Source organism: Pangasianodon hypophthalmus, chromosome 18, assembly GCF_027358585.1.
Source record: "Pangasianodon hypophthalmus isolate fPanHyp1 chromosome 18, fPanHyp1.pri, whole genome shotgun sequence".
In the NCBI taxonomy this organism is placed as follows: domain Eukaryota; kingdom Metazoa; phylum Chordata; class Actinopteri; order Siluriformes; family Pangasiidae; genus Pangasianodon; species Pangasianodon hypophthalmus.
In genome coordinates, this window is record NC_069727.1 from 4,998,449 (window position 1) to 5,014,239 (window position 15,791).

A 15,791-nucleotide genomic window follows, 5' to 3' on the forward strand; every position below is an offset into this window, starting at 1 on the left:
ACTCTAACCCCGGTGCTCACTCAGTGTGTGCAAATGTGCACAATGGTTTTGCCCCCAGCTCAAATCCCCCTCTCCATCTCCACACACGGCTCTGAGCACCCACTGCAGCTGAACACCACAGGCAAAAAACAGAAAATCTTAACAAAGCTACTCAGATTAGTAATGGACGATATAACAGTTTATACCACCCTGCTGTTGAATTCTTGGTTCTGATTGGTCAGAAAGTGTTGATTAATTTTCTATAAGAGCAGATTTCTATTAATGCACTTGTTCTATTACGTTCTTGTTTCTAGAGTAACAACTTACACATGGAGCTGTATTGTGTATACACTACTAAACAGATTTAATTGTTAATATGGTGAAGTAAATTGCTATGAAGTGTTGTTCTTTAATAAATATAATGGTGTTAATCGCTGGCAAACTGCTGTGCTGGGGAATGTTCTGTTCTAGGAAAATGATCAAATGTGGGGTGGAAAGAGTAACTCTGATTCCCATCGGGCTGCATAACATCATCCTATTGTTGATTATTTTCCTATAACAGCATAGCCCAAGTATTTATTTGTTTATTTTTTTCACATAATCTCGGGACAAATTTGGGCTTTGTCATAAATTTAAAGATGAAGTTTCTACCACAGTAGGTGGGTAGGTAGGTAGGTAGATAGATAGATAGATAGATAGATAGTCCTAAAGAAGCTATACTCATAGAGGATACTGGCATAAAATCATAGAGGAGATTCAGACATTTATTTTGTCATAAACTCTAGGGGAAGATTTATAGGCTGCCAGTTATAATTAAAACAAAACTAACATTAAACCAACAATATGTCATTACACACATTTCAATCTAAGAAACATCTCCTAATATACCAGATTAGCCAAAATAGTCATTCCTATACAGAATGTTATTAGAAGGGTTTTTTTAGAAGTATTTGGCAGATTTGGCTATAACTTTCCAAAAATAACGTTCCTGCGGTGTTACTGGGTTGCGTCATGGTATGAGAACATTTCAAACCCAACACATGCAGTTAGATAAAATTTAACATTATTGAAATGTTAGAGTTAACATTCCTACAACTAAAAATGTTGCTGTAACGTTGTTAGAATGCTTATAAACGTTATGTAAAAGCACTGCCAGAATGAAAAGTCTTCAGAATGCTCAAAATCAGAAAATGTTCTGGCCAAGTTGTACCTAAACCCTTTTCAATTTATTTACACACAAACTGCTATAGCAAAAAAGAAAGAAAAGAAAAGAAATTAGGGTGTTGGTGGTATTCCTATGTTTAAATATTTTGTAGCTCAGGCAAAAAAAGACATGTTAGACTTGCTAGGAAGATTGTAATGATAATGTCAATCATAAACAAGCAGACATCAAAACAACGCACTACATAACAACAAGTTAGCTAGCCAGCCAGGCTCCACGTGTGACCATCTAAGGGTTATATTTGTGAGCAGTGGAGAGTGTGTCTAAGGCTGAGACTATTAGCTAACTAGCAGTTTCGGCCATAAAACCAAAATCATCTCTCTCTCTCTCTCTCTCAGCTGAGAAAACGGAAAATTAATGCAGGTGTGTTTTTCTACATTGAATGGAGCATAGCCTCACCATCCAGTGTGTTTTTTTTTAACGTGGCCTGTCTGCCAACAAAGTTGAATTGCCTGCATATAGTCTCATTTTTAAGTCATTGAAAGTTCATCAGTATTTAATAAAACAAATCAGGAATAGGATATTTCCGATGCTAAACATGTGACCTCATACTACGATGGTCCTTTAATGAGTCTCTAATTTTTCCTCTTACATTCTCACAATCATCAAGGCCTCATGGGCTACTGGAAGGTTTGAATTGCGTGCACACGCACACACATGCACACCCACGCACACATGCACACCCACGCATGCACACGCACACACATGCACACCCACGCGCACACACACGCACGCACGCACACACAGCTTTTGCCAGTTTAATGAAGGATGTTTTTGAATCATCTAATGAAAAAGTATTTCAGTCCGTTTTTTTTTTTTACAGTGTGTTTGCCAGTGGGATTTTCCATCTCATCTGTCTGCAAACTAGACGTAACTGACACCACCTCCAACATCCTGTCTCCTCATCTCGTCTCATTGAGGATTAAAACAGCAGGCATTAAAAGGATAGTAGTTCTCTTTCTGCAATCTGATTGGCTGAGAAGTTTCAGGTCTAACATTGCTTTTTAACAGAGGCTATATTCATGATAGAACATTTGCTTTCCTGTGTTACAGCTCAATTAAAACACTAAATCAAATGAAATGTCTGATTCATGGTGCTTTTTCAACATCCGGGACTTCCTGTTTCCCATTAATGCGGGTTTTGTTTTATTCAAATGAAATTTCAGGAGTTTAAAGCCAAATCCACACTAACGCAGGGAAATTTGCAACTGTTGTTCTACTACATTAGTGTTTTCAGTTCATTTCCATGAAATGCACAAACAATAAAAAAGAGCTAAAGTGTCTGGCCTGTGATCTTTAAGACATTTTTATTTATTTTGATGCTTCATGTATTGCTGATAAATCTGTCTCACCACTCCGACATCACTTAGAGTGTACCAATGAACATAAAACACACTTTCTTGCATGACAGGGAGTGAATAGTACACTATACTGAGCAGTCTAACATGATTAAAATGCTTCAAAAATCAGCATCGCAATAAGTTCTGGCATTTTGGAATTGTGGAGATCACAGAACAATGATACTTCAGTATTTTTGAAAAGGCTGCACTTTCCCTTATCCACACTTCAGTGTGAAAACTAGTATATAGTGACTATTGTACGTGACGTCCCAGGGGAGTCTGTATATCTGTGGATATGAATAAAATAAAAACCATCATTTTAGCAGAAAGTATTTACAGTGGGTCACTAATACAATCAGCCATATAAACACATGCCAGTTAAACAAGGAGACCCACAACTCCCCACTGCCCAGGTCACAATCTTGATGCGTCTAGAAATCATAAATACAGTTATATCACAGCACTGCTGAATTCTCAAATCTAATTGGTCAGAAAGTGTTGATTAATTGTCTAAAAGCAGCTCTGACAGTAGTGCAGCTACAAATGACAGGTTTATATTATGCACTCTTTCTAATATGTTAACATTTTTATAGTAACACCTTACACATGGACTTGTATAACGTATTAAAAAAAATTGTGTAATCATAGAAAGTGAGGTTTTCTGTGAGGAAATTTTTATTTAACATTTATGGAAGGAGTCTCCAGTGTTAGCACTTTGTAACAGTCAGAGGTAAAGCTGTAACTTTAGGTTTTCTGACATGGGAAAGAGGAGTTTACATGCTGCAGTTTTTCTGTCACAGGCAAGCTGGAGTCTTTCTTTTTTGTCTTATTAACTTCACAAGAGGAAAAAAAGAGAGCTGTCGAAAGAACGACTATTTATAGCTGCTATAATGTAAGTGATAACAGGAACCAACTTGTTTCATGGACATTCTACAGCATTAAAAGTGTCTATAAATGGATAAAAAGTATGACTTCTTTTAATAAAATAAAAGATGTAATTGTTGGCAAACTGCTGTTATTGGAAGACAATCAACTTCAGGTTGGTAACAATAACTCCGTTGTTTTATTTCTTACATTTTACATCTGGCAGCGTCTCCACAGACTCTTCCATCAGCCTTGTAACTAAAACAACAAGGCAAGTTCATAAGTGTAAAACCTCCACACTAGCGCTCGGTAATTTTCACACTTTTACGAGCGCTGTTTAATAGATTATTGCAATCTGCGCTTGGTTAAAGAGGAGCCGGAGAGCGAATATGCACATGCACACATTAACAGCTGGCCAGAGGAGGCATTTACAGCTGTGTTTACACTGGGCCAAAGCCACAGAACACTGACAACGCACCAGAGATGAGAGACACACAGAACATGTATATAATTATCCTGGTGGATATTCTCATGCACACCTCAACCACTGAAGAATGTGGAACCGCAGACGTGCCAATTTTCTCTTTACATTGAGTAAAGGAGCAGAAACAGACCACTCAACATCTAAACAGCTCGCAGAACCCTTTACAATGAGGACAGTCTGGAGTTCCAGCTAATTTCTTATTAGTGCTCATATATTCTTCAAAATAAAGCCACACCTTCATAAAAGGGCTTCTCAAGGATTGCTTGGAAAGTCAAAGGTTTGAGTTTTCTAAAGGAGTTCTAGTTGGAGCCATTTTTGCAAGGAGACACTGCAGCAGGCTTCTGCAATTAACAAGTCATTACCTTCAGGAGCAACGAGAAAACTGCTCTAAAATGGTCAGAAATAGACAAAATGTCTCTTCAATGTTTTTTCTACATTTAAGGGTTCTTCATAAAACGTTCTAGTTTAACTGATAGAAAAACACTCGGTTGTAGGGTTCTACAACATTTATGGTTTCAGCCTTCTAAAGGAAGCTTCTAGCTTTCTAAATAGATTTGACTTTTCTGAAAGGGAAGACTCTATATAGATTCAAAGACCTCTTAAGGATTAACCTTTTCTCCTACAAGCGCGCATTTTTGTTCCCCGCGGTAAATGCTCTTCTCCGAAGGAACAAGAGATATAATTTTCAGGACAGTCTCAGATTCTCGCCCTAGGTCCAGACTGAGTGGAGAATGGTCCGACAGGTTGAAAAGTTGCATTTAATCAAATTATTATGGGCCTGGACTTTATATACACATTATATATATAAAAAAATTTTTTTTTTAAAAAAGTGTCCTTTTTAGTTCATTTGGTTCTTAGCTGAACCCTACAACAAAAGGTTGTCAATCAATCTGTCAATTATTCAAATAAGTATATATATGTGTGTGTGTGTGTTGACCGATGTGTAAATGGAGGTAATCACGGTAATTGCAGACACCCACAGATGTGAACAAGTTTTAAAAAAAAAAAAAACGTTGTGTTCCTTGACAGGACAGGACCAGGACATGCCTCAGCAATGCTAAACACTAACATACCACAGACTGCAACATTCTCTAATTACTGAACATACAGACCATTACTCACACACGTGTTAAAAGTCTTCACTGAAAAGCGGACTGTACAGCGATAGGGCCGTGGATTAGGCGTTAGACTCTGACATGACGGTTGTGAATGGGTGATGAAGCGCTGATTAATGTGCACATGAAACAGATGTTTTTCTGTTTACGTCATTATAACAGCAGCACCTGTGGGATTCTCACTATTACAGCGTTAACACGTCAACTATACATCTAAAATACACTTTACTGTGATAGCCTGAGCATCATCAGTACTTTTATAACTCGGACTGACTCGACAAATAGCTGATTAGGCATTAAAATATGGTCAAGTACAATATTATTGGCACCCTTTACACAAAGGGGCTAATTTTCTACATAATATGAACAACACATCACAAGCAATGAATGATCATTACATACTGGGATGTTTTTATTTTAACCATAAAACATTTTTCCTACAATTATTTTTTCTGGTTTGAAGATTATTGGCATGCCCCAAAATGAATATTTGGTGAAGCCTCCTCCCCTGGAGGGAAAACCAGCTCTGAGACGCTTCCTGTAATGTATAATAAGTTTGAAGACACTTTGTAAAGAATCTTGGACCACTCCAATGTTCATGCAAAGACTTTTTAGCTCTCTATATATTAGGTTTGTTTATGTGGACTTTCTGTACAGTTCAGACCACAGATTCTTAATAATAGTCACTGCAAAATACTGATTTTATTTATCCATCAATTTGTGTTGATTTGGACGCATGGTTTGTGTCATTTTATTTATATGCATGATTTTGGTCAAGTCTTAGCTTTCTGGCTGAAGCAGCCAGGTCTAAAGTATCCCTATGCCTGGTGTATAAGTTGAAAATTTAAATCATTACATATAATATATGCTGCAATTTCATCAGAATATATTGAAGGATATTAAAATTTTTTTTGTCCCTCATCCATTTCCATATGGATTTGGCTGTATCTTTAGGGTCATTCTGTTTCTTGAAAGATTTTAGACAAGTCTTAACCTCCTGATTGAGAGAGCCAGGTCTAAAACATCCTGGAAAAAATAAATAATTGTGTATAATATATGCTGCAATTCCATCTGAATATTTATTACATGCAATATAATAATACTGAGTCGATCATTCTGTGTATTTTTGTAAACATATTTAGCAAAAATGTCCTCAAGGATTTTGCTGTGATATCCGTGGTGTCTCGCTCACCCCCAACACACAGCCATGTGTCTCACTTCTCATGTGCATGTCTGACCCGGGAGTGTGCAGGCCCCAGGCTGCACCGTGTCTGTCAGTGTGTGAGACGACGAGACTTTTCTTCAGTCCTGCATCTGTAGAGTGGCTTAGGTTTAACACCGGGCATGGCAGTGCCTTCATCTGTCACTCTCTAGTGTTGTATAAAGGCCTATGAGCTGGAGCATGATGGCTACAAAGGCTCTCAGACGTATTGGGGGAAGGGGGGTGGTGTTAGTGTTGTACTCCTGCTGCTTGTGTCTGTGAAGTGAGTCCATGGTTAGCAGCATAAAGAGGAACCCCAGCCTGTGTGTGGTGTGGGGGTCTGGGTGAGGTTTTGTGGTTCACACATGGTTCACAGGGATTGAGTTTAGGCTCAACAATGAATCTTAAATAGCTGAACATGGGAACACACAGGGAGGACAAGGATGCACTAGCCTGTTTTAAGTGGAAAAGAATGTGTGTGTGTGTGTGTGTGTGTTTATGCATGTGTGTTCACACACACTGTAGGGAGGCAGGTCGACTTGTGGTGTGCAGGTGTGCTGTTGACGGTTTTATCTCCCCGAATCAGCTTTGGAGAGGTTTCCCAGAGCCAGGCCAATGTCTGCAGCTCCTCATTCCTCTACACAGCTCAAACATTTCATTAAACGAATTGATTTCTTAATCAGCCTTCCCACGCATCAAATTCCACAGACTTGAGAGACAAAAAAATGACAGATAGGCAAACACAGAAAGGGAGGAGAAAAAAATAAATATCGGGTCAATAGCGTGCAACACCTTAACATCTATCAACAAGCTCTTACTTGCTGTATCCATCCATCTATTTTTGTTTCCAGTTAAGTGCTATAAATATCCCCATGAATACAAATTTGTTAAAATATTTCTGGGAATTCTGTGCATTGTCTGCTTTTCACATGTCTGCACGTGAAGCAGTTCTCATCATCATCATCATATCATCATCATCATCATCTATTACACCAGATCACATCTCAGATGTGAACACAGATCAATCAAACAAGACTGAGTTCTAGACAGACACAATTTGCAGGCTTTCAGCTGTCAGGTAGGAATGGAAAGCGGATCTGAAGGTCATTAGGAGCCCAATCCTGCTGTCACACCACAGATCGAGGGATTGGAGAGAGGAGGGAGGGTGAGAAGGGTGTCAAGGGGTGGCTGGATGAGTGAGTGGAATGCTAAAATCCTAAATGGCAGGAATCCTTTATAATCCTGTTTCGAACGCTGTCAGAAACCCTCTTGTGTACAGGTTTAGCACAAAGTCTCAAGTGTGGCGATAGCTACAGGGTAAAAAGTCTCAGTGTGTTCACACACTCACGGTCTACATTACACCCTGCAGACACACGTTTACAAAGAGACAGAGGGAGGATGAAGACAACTTGAGGATCTCCTTCTACAAACCCTGTCAATGCTAAGAGCACCAACACACACACCAGCTATCCTGAGTACATACATGGGACAAAACCTGCAGGAATAAAGATACATATCATAGATACATTACTACAAAATATGTTCATCAATCTAACTCAGCATATAATACACAATATATAAAGCTCTCTAAGTCATCGCAATTTGGAAATAACATGTATTCTACTGTTAAAGCATCATTATTGTGCCAGAACACCTAAAATGTGTGAAATATTGGATGTTTTTTGCACTGCTCTGTATAAAGAAAGACACAGACACAAATTTATGAGGTTTATGTTCACACTGAGACTTCAGTATTAGTTCACTTGGTATTTGGCATTTCTCTTTATTGTTTGATTAAAGAGGGTAATAGTAATATTACCAAATAGTAATAGGTAATCCAAAAGTTAAATACACAGTGCATCACAAAGTGTATGGGTTGAGACACGGCCTTTACACCGTGTCCTGACATTTACACAAGTAAACACTAACCCAAAAGCAGACAAGAGCATTAACATTATTATAGATTCATAATAACATTGTGACAGCAGCTTGGAAAGATGTTCAAATTGTATAGTGCAGCCTACTGGTGAGCACGGTGCAATATGTATACGGCTAAAGATAAAGGCCTAATGCTAATCTCAAATTCCTTACTTTATATATATATATATATTTAACAAAATGATATCAAAGTTATTCCATATATATAACAAAACGTGCAGAAGATGAACAGCTTGCATCCAAATCACCCCAAAGGTTTCTCAACTGTGTGGACTGAGGCAAAATTTTATATATAAATTGTCCAAACTTTCTCTCTCTCATATGTATTATTATTGATATATTATATTATATTATATTATATTATATTATATTATATTATATTATATTATATTATTTGTATAAAATTTGCCTCATGTTACCCCCACAGCTTCAGAAGCACTTCTCTGCATATCTGTGTTGTGTTGTTTCTCTAGTAACTTTGTGTACTATGTTTAACATTTAGAAATACATTACCTAAGTTTCTAAAGGAACACAATGTTTCAAACAGTCACACTTTTGAAATAATAATAGACACTAAGTTGGAACAAATGGTTTGACTGAATACTGAATAATAATCTACAAGTAGCTGAATGTTAATTCGCTTTTGCATTTTGCTGTGTTGAAAATGTTTAATCTGAACTGAAACCCTACTCATAGCATACACACCTGATCAGTTAACAAACTTAAATCAGGTGTGTTGCATTAGGAACACAGAAACATGTTAGAGACAGTTAACATAAACACATAAACACAATCATTCTTAACTTGAGACTGAGGTCAGTATGTTGTATTGCTTGCTGGTAGATTGCTTTAATTGTAAAGTACTTTGGACACAGTTTAGTTTACTGTGAGGTTATTTTTATTCCATACTGCTACATGGGATGCTGAATGCTCCATAATAACCAACTTCACCCTACACATGCAGGTCTATACATATGTATATCAGTGCACACGTGTAGTATTATATATATTTTTCCAATTCAGAGATTACAGGTCAGTATGGATGACAGGCAATTTTTATACCTAACTCACACTATCTAGCTAGAAGTAGGCAAACAGCACTGTTGTTTTTTTCCACTCCAGAAATCAGGCTGTCATTTAACTCGGATGGCTTCGATTAGAAATTAGTTCAAGAGAGGAAAGTGTGTTCAAAATGCAGACCAGCTGACACTGAAAGTCTGTTTCAAAGAAAACAGAAGGATTTGCTTAGACCTGTAACCTAAATAGCATACATTTCTCAGTCTCGGATAGTAAAATACAACAAGCCTTTACTTTAGGATTAATTAGAAATAAACCCAATCCGACAGTGAGGCTGAAGTTTGGCTCTGGCTGATCTAATGCTCAGAGCAGCTCCACAGTGCGGCACAATCTGAACAATCTGATAGATTTTAATTAGAAAGCGAAATGCCTTATAAAAAAGAAGAGGAGTGTAAAAGTGTACAGTGTGAGAGTAGTGTAAAAGTAGTAAAGTTTGTGCTAAAAGTTGTCCAGCCTTGAGCGCGCGCAGTGCAAGCCCCTCGGACCGACCACACACACACACACACACACAGAGCAGAGAGGATTAAATGGTGTTCAGGATTAAAAAGTAGAGCAATTTGTTAGCTATTCACTGCAGCGTTTATGAGAGTTGAGAAGTGGATCTTACTTGTTTGGCAGAGCAGGAGGAACAGAAAGTGCGTCGTGGTTGTGCGCCGCTTTCCAAAACTTTCTCCAAGCTCCACAGATCTGCAAGCTGATCTACAGGACGGCACTCTGATTTTTACACAAAGTATTGGAAAAAGTACAAATTATACTCCTGGAAAGGTCTAAGTGTAACTTATTTCTGAGCTCCGGTTGTTTAGCTGTGGAGGTAAACAGTGAGGTCTGTGCGCCAGCAGGCAGGAGTGTGGTGTCGGGTGGCGGTGCTGCTCCTCAGCTCCGGCCCTGATCCTCTCCTCTCCTCTCCTCTCCACGTCCTGATTCAACACCAACACCAGCAGCACCACCGCCACTACAATGCAACAGGTGGAAACCAGACGTGTGTGAACTTTGAGTGTTGTGGTTTAAACACGAGGAGCGGCGCGTTCCCGACAAATCAGATTCGCTCCAATACGAACTCAGAAATCAGATAGTAACAAAATAAACCTGAACTGCTCTGATGTTCTTTCCAACTATCTCTAGAAGCAATCATCAACCCCTCACACAGCCTGTTTAATCTCCAGGCTGTAAAAAGTTCCCCAAAGTGTCTGAGCAGAGCCGGAGTAAATGCGCGTCCCCGCGTTCCAGCGCTAAGTGAACTGAGTTAGACATTGAATGGGTTTGGAGTTGAGAGTTTGTGAATAGGCCTGCCCTCCTCTTCTCACTCTCTCTGTCCAGCCCGCGTCCCAAACTGCACACTACTGCACTGAAGAGTGTGGCTGAATACTACACACAGCCTGCTAGTGGTGCGCACTATGTTGTACAGTAGTGTGCGGTTTGGGACGCGACCCGAGAGAGAGAGAGAAAAGTCCTGAGGATTTCTGTTTAATTCAATACTGGAGCCAAAAAATGCTTCACGTGCGTCCCAAACTACTAGCATGTAGGACAGAGACAGTGTAATGACGGTGTGGGGGAAGCTTTTGTGTGGATTTGGTGTATTTTGACCTCATAGGGCTATTAAACACAGGTGTGTGTGTTATGCTGATAGATTATCCACACACACACACACACACACACACACCCCTTTTCTGATGTATTATTTTCACTGATTAGTGATTTACTGCTCGCAGGAGATCAGATTAGTGATTTAGTGCAGCTCCTAGGAAAAAACTTGCATCCAGCAGCCAGGGTTCCTTGGTTTGCTCCTTTGGGAGAACCATTAACATTTGTTTTTATTGTTTTATTTCACTTAATTTCCATTTTATTCCCCTGCTGTTTGGCATTAAATGATGTTATTGTACAGCACTTTGACCAACACTTCTTGTCTTGTGATATGTAAATACAGGTGACTTGAAAACGTAGAGATCGGCCTGGTGGTGCACGGTAGGTAGCGTTGCCACATCACAGCTCCAGAGTTCCCAGTTCAGTCCTGAGCTCAGGTTACTATCTGTGTGGACTTTTACATGTTTTCCCTGTGTTCTCCCGTTTTCTTCCCACCTCCCAAAAAATGTGGCGTGAGGTGGACTGGTGGCTGTAAATTGCCTCTTGGTGTGAATGAAAGTGTGAATGTGTGTACGGTGCCCTGAGATGGACTGGTGTCCCATCCTGGGTGTATTCCCACTTTTGGCCAGTGTTCCCAGGGTAGGCAAGGGATAAAGGATAAAGCGCTTACTGATAAATGAGAAACATTCATGATGTTTCCAAGTAGAACTACTTTAGAAAGCTGAAACCCTTAATCATCCAAAAACCCCTCAAGGAACCCCCTTTTTCCTAGGCGTGTACACCTACATCTAACCCTAACCTCTGTATCCCAAAGGAAATATTTTGGCTCTTAGTTTTTTTTTTTTTTTAAAAGCTGCTTTATGAGGACTGTCCCTTGAGAAACACTCCTTTAGTCACATCACTGTAAGAATGAACATTAATGAGTAAAGCAGGAGGCAGTCAGTGTCAGGTCTTGATACTGAATGCAATAGTTTAACAGGTGTAGACAGAGCGACGAGTCACACAGTCCATGTCCACACACACACTCACCTGTGTGACTCACACTAGTCTGTCTGATCCGTCATGTCCTTCTCATATCTGACCTCAAGCTCTCGACAGTTACACATAAAATTGGCAATGAGGGCATTCAGAATATGTATAATTGATGATGATGACTTGTTCTTCACAAATAACCAGGAAATTATAATGTCTCATGGTTATTTGAGAGTTTTGAAGTTTTTAAATGGCAGAGCACTTTCCATGGCAGAATATCTTGCATCCCAATCATCATCATCATCATCATCATCATTATCATCAATAATGCATGTAATATGATGAAAACATAAAACAAATAAATACATAATTGATCATATTCAAGCATTAAGCATTTAATCCCAAATTATGCCTAGAAATTCAAAGGAAAGAAAGCTCTATTCTTCACCAAGAAACTACTGTAATTTCTCTTCATAGCTCAGCTCTTTTCTCTTAGTCGATCTTGATCATAGGTTAATAATCTCTTCAATGTTTGGCCAAATATTCCTCAAAAACTGCTTTTATGCTATAAAATGGAATAAAAATGGAAGAAATAGCTGCCAATGTAAAAACCTAATACAACTAATTTTTCAGGAATCTGAGGCTACTGTCTGCACAGGCTCACTGCAACCCGACACGTCACCTGGCTGTTTTCCCCCCTACCTGTCCAGTTTCAGTGAACCTGTGCCCAATGCAGCCTCAGACTCTTGTTCTTGGCTGACAGAAGTGGAACCCGATGTGGTCTTCTGCTGTTGTAGTCTATCTGCCTGAAGGTCTGACATGTTGGGCATTCTAACATGTTTTCTTGCTCACCACGGCTGTAGAGTGGTTATTTGAGTTATTGTAGACTTCTTGTCAGCTCATACCAGTCTGGCCATTCTCCTCTGACCTCTCTCCTCAACAAGGAGTTTCCACCTGCAGAACTGCCACTCACTAGATGTTTTTTGTTTTTTGCATCATTCAGTGTAGAGACAGTTGTATGTGAAAATCCCAGGAGATCAGCAGTTTCTGAAATACTTAAACCAGCTCATCTGGCACCAACAACCATGCCACAGTCAGTCACTGAGATCACATTTTCCCCCATTCTGATGTTTGATGTGAACATTAACTGAAACTCTGGACCAGAAAAGAAACACTCTGTTGCAGGATTGGGTTTAGATAGAATCATAAGAACAAGGGCTCTTTAAGGCTTTAGATATATTCTTGAATATTAGATCCTGAACATTCAAGAATATATTTTGTTGTCTAATCTTCATCCATGGAACATTTTCTTCGTCTCATCAAGTGGTTCTATTCTGAAGCTTCACTAACAAGGAAATTGTCTTTTTTAGGGATCTACATACAACCTTTAAGAGTTTCCCCTGAGGGACAAGCTGAAGAACCTTTAAAGTTCCATTTTTTTTTAAGCTTTTTTCCCCCCTAAGAATACATTGAAGTAATATAACTTTTTACATTATTACAAAATCCACAACATTCATTTCACTTCATTTCAAGAGTATTCTAGCCAAGTCTAATTTTTAAGGAGTTTATGTTATGGTTATGTTTCTGTTATGCACATGATGGGAAATGAGCGGGAAAGACAGTGTATTTCTAAGGAACTTTATTACAGGGGACAGCAAGATTATAAAGTGGTGTTGATGGTTTTCTGCCCAATTTAAAGGGACAGTACGAGCACATACAGAAACTTGTGTCTGGAAATTTGCAGCTGTAAACTGGAAAAGAAGAAGAAAAAAAAACAAGCAGCTCATGGCCGTGCTGACTGCCGACAGATTGATTTTTGTCATTATTATCTTTGAGAACTGTAAAAATATTTAGCGCCCCCCTCCTCATGGGGATTTGACACCCCCTAAATCACCTCCTACCCCTCAGTTCGCTCTCTGCTTGGCCTGAAATGTATAAAATCCCCATTGTATCTTTTACATTCATGGATATACAGTATGTTTCCTTTATGGTACTTGGTGATGTGAAGGAAGCTAAAAGAAACAGTGTTTCCATCCTTCCTATGCACATTATTTTAGGATCGTGTTTTTTCTTCTTCTTCTTCTTCACTCTCCTCTCACCCCTCCTTTCTCGCAATCAGTGTGTTTTTGGCTGCCATGGCTGAAACCACATCATTTCCACGCCCACACACGGTCCTCCTTATCCTCTCTTGTGCTCTCCTAAAACCAGATGCAGAAAAGCGCTGCTATATATACACACACTTTAAACAGAGAGACCTCTACAGCACACTGCTGTTTGGTTACGAGGCTCCGCAGGGCCGCAGCGAGGACGCCAATCACTGCACGGTTAGTGCGGCTATCGAGGACCTGCAGAAAAGCTGCCACTGACAGAACTGTTCTTTTCCTCTCGCTCAGCCTGTGTGTGATTACGTGCACATAGCAGGACTGGCTTACGCCTCTTACATTTTTAAGCCATGGAGCTGGATGCCTCAGCATGGGGTGACACAAATCTACCAAAGTAATAGAATAATATTTCAAATGGATATAACACAAAGATCATTTTTTCCATATCTTCTCTGGCCTAATTTAAATGTATTCGGTGTCCCACTGATAAAAAATAGTGATTTTGCTAGCAACTTTTAGATTTTTGGCAATTTTCTATTTCCACAATAGGAAAATATGAAAAACACGACAATGATATATTAATATAATATACAAGGATATGATAAAACTTTATTTATATTAGCTACATATAGCCTAGTTAGTTTGTTTTATTCATTTAGATTTTTCAGGTTCTGCAGGTGTCTTAAAAATTCTCCATACTCAGTTTTACGTTGTTGTAATGCATAGATTATAAAAAACAATGTAATATGGTCTGCGGATAAAAATTTCCAAAGACGGTGTAATGATCCCTGCAGAATTGAACTCTTTCTTGAGATTCTCTTGGTCACTGGTGTTATGTATATTGATTGTTTTCTCAGCTTTTGAAGTTATGGGAATTATCCACATAATTTCATGCACTGGTTTATATTTCTTAAAGCTAGACTGTGACAGAAGAGCCCTCTTTAATATTTTAGCATAGGTTTGATTTTAAATCACAGTTTATCCATAAAACAAACAAAAAAAAATCCAAAATATGAAATATTTCCTATTTTCATGAAAAATAACAATATAAATTTGAATAAACCGGTATGTGAAAATCTGACCACTGATGACAATTCACACAAGAACTCACATGAAAAAATGTGTATTGTGTTAATAATAATAATAATAATAATAATAATAATAATAATACATTTTTACTGATGGGTGCCTTTCAAGACACTCAAGGTCACCTTACAATGCAAAAACTAAAATTGGGAATTAGAAATGAAAAATCAAATCAAATTAGTCTATATTTATTAATGTCCAACAGGAGTCACCAATTTGGAAAATCTGGCCTAGAAGCCATATGGGATAAAAACTGGCTGTAGTTGATCAACTCCAGTTTTCTGAACATGAACAGAGACAGAATGTAGAAGCGTGCATTCATTCTCTGCGTCAAGTTCGAAACAGACGTCTCATCTGTTCGGAGAGTGTGGCACTAGTCAAAAGCGGTAACTTGAAGCGAAACAAAACAATCACTTCAAACTGCTGTTTTATTTATAGCATATTTATGACCTAATCACTAAAGGTTATGTATTAAAAGATAACTGTCATGTTAGTCACTTATCCACAAAGAATTTTATGCAGCTTGGCCTTCACAGATTTCTAGCTGAACACTCCTGATATACAGACTTACTTAGAGTTAATATATTTCTAAAAGTAAACTGTAATACAAACAATTCCTGTCTAGATTTTCCATCAGGTTAAATGTCTTCCTGATATGAGTAAAAGAAAAGGAATGAAACCATGAGGGCGTGGTATGAGGCTATAACGCAGTACACTGCGCTAAACGTCCTGTTATAAAACAATACGAGATGGGCTCGCTGATATGAAGGCTCTTCTGGGCAGCCAAAACTGCTTCTGTGATACAAGTGTTTTTACACTAACACTGTGTG

The 15,791-nt window shown here is 38.6% G+C and overlaps 1 protein-coding gene across 1 annotated transcript in view; it reads right to left on the bottom strand.

The window, feature by feature from the left end:
• The window catches only part of wnt5b (wingless-type MMTV integration site family, member 5b), a 110,297-nt gene extending 99,760 nt beyond the window's left edge, over nucleotides 1-10,537 (bottom strand). Inside the window, exon 1 of the mRNA XM_026922858.3 lies at nucleotides 9,828-10,537. The gene's annotated coding sequence lies outside the window, so the exon portion shown is untranslated. The remainder of the gene's footprint in view (nucleotides 1-9,827) is intronic.
• Between the last annotated feature and the right edge of the window lie 5,254 nt (nucleotides 10,538-15,791).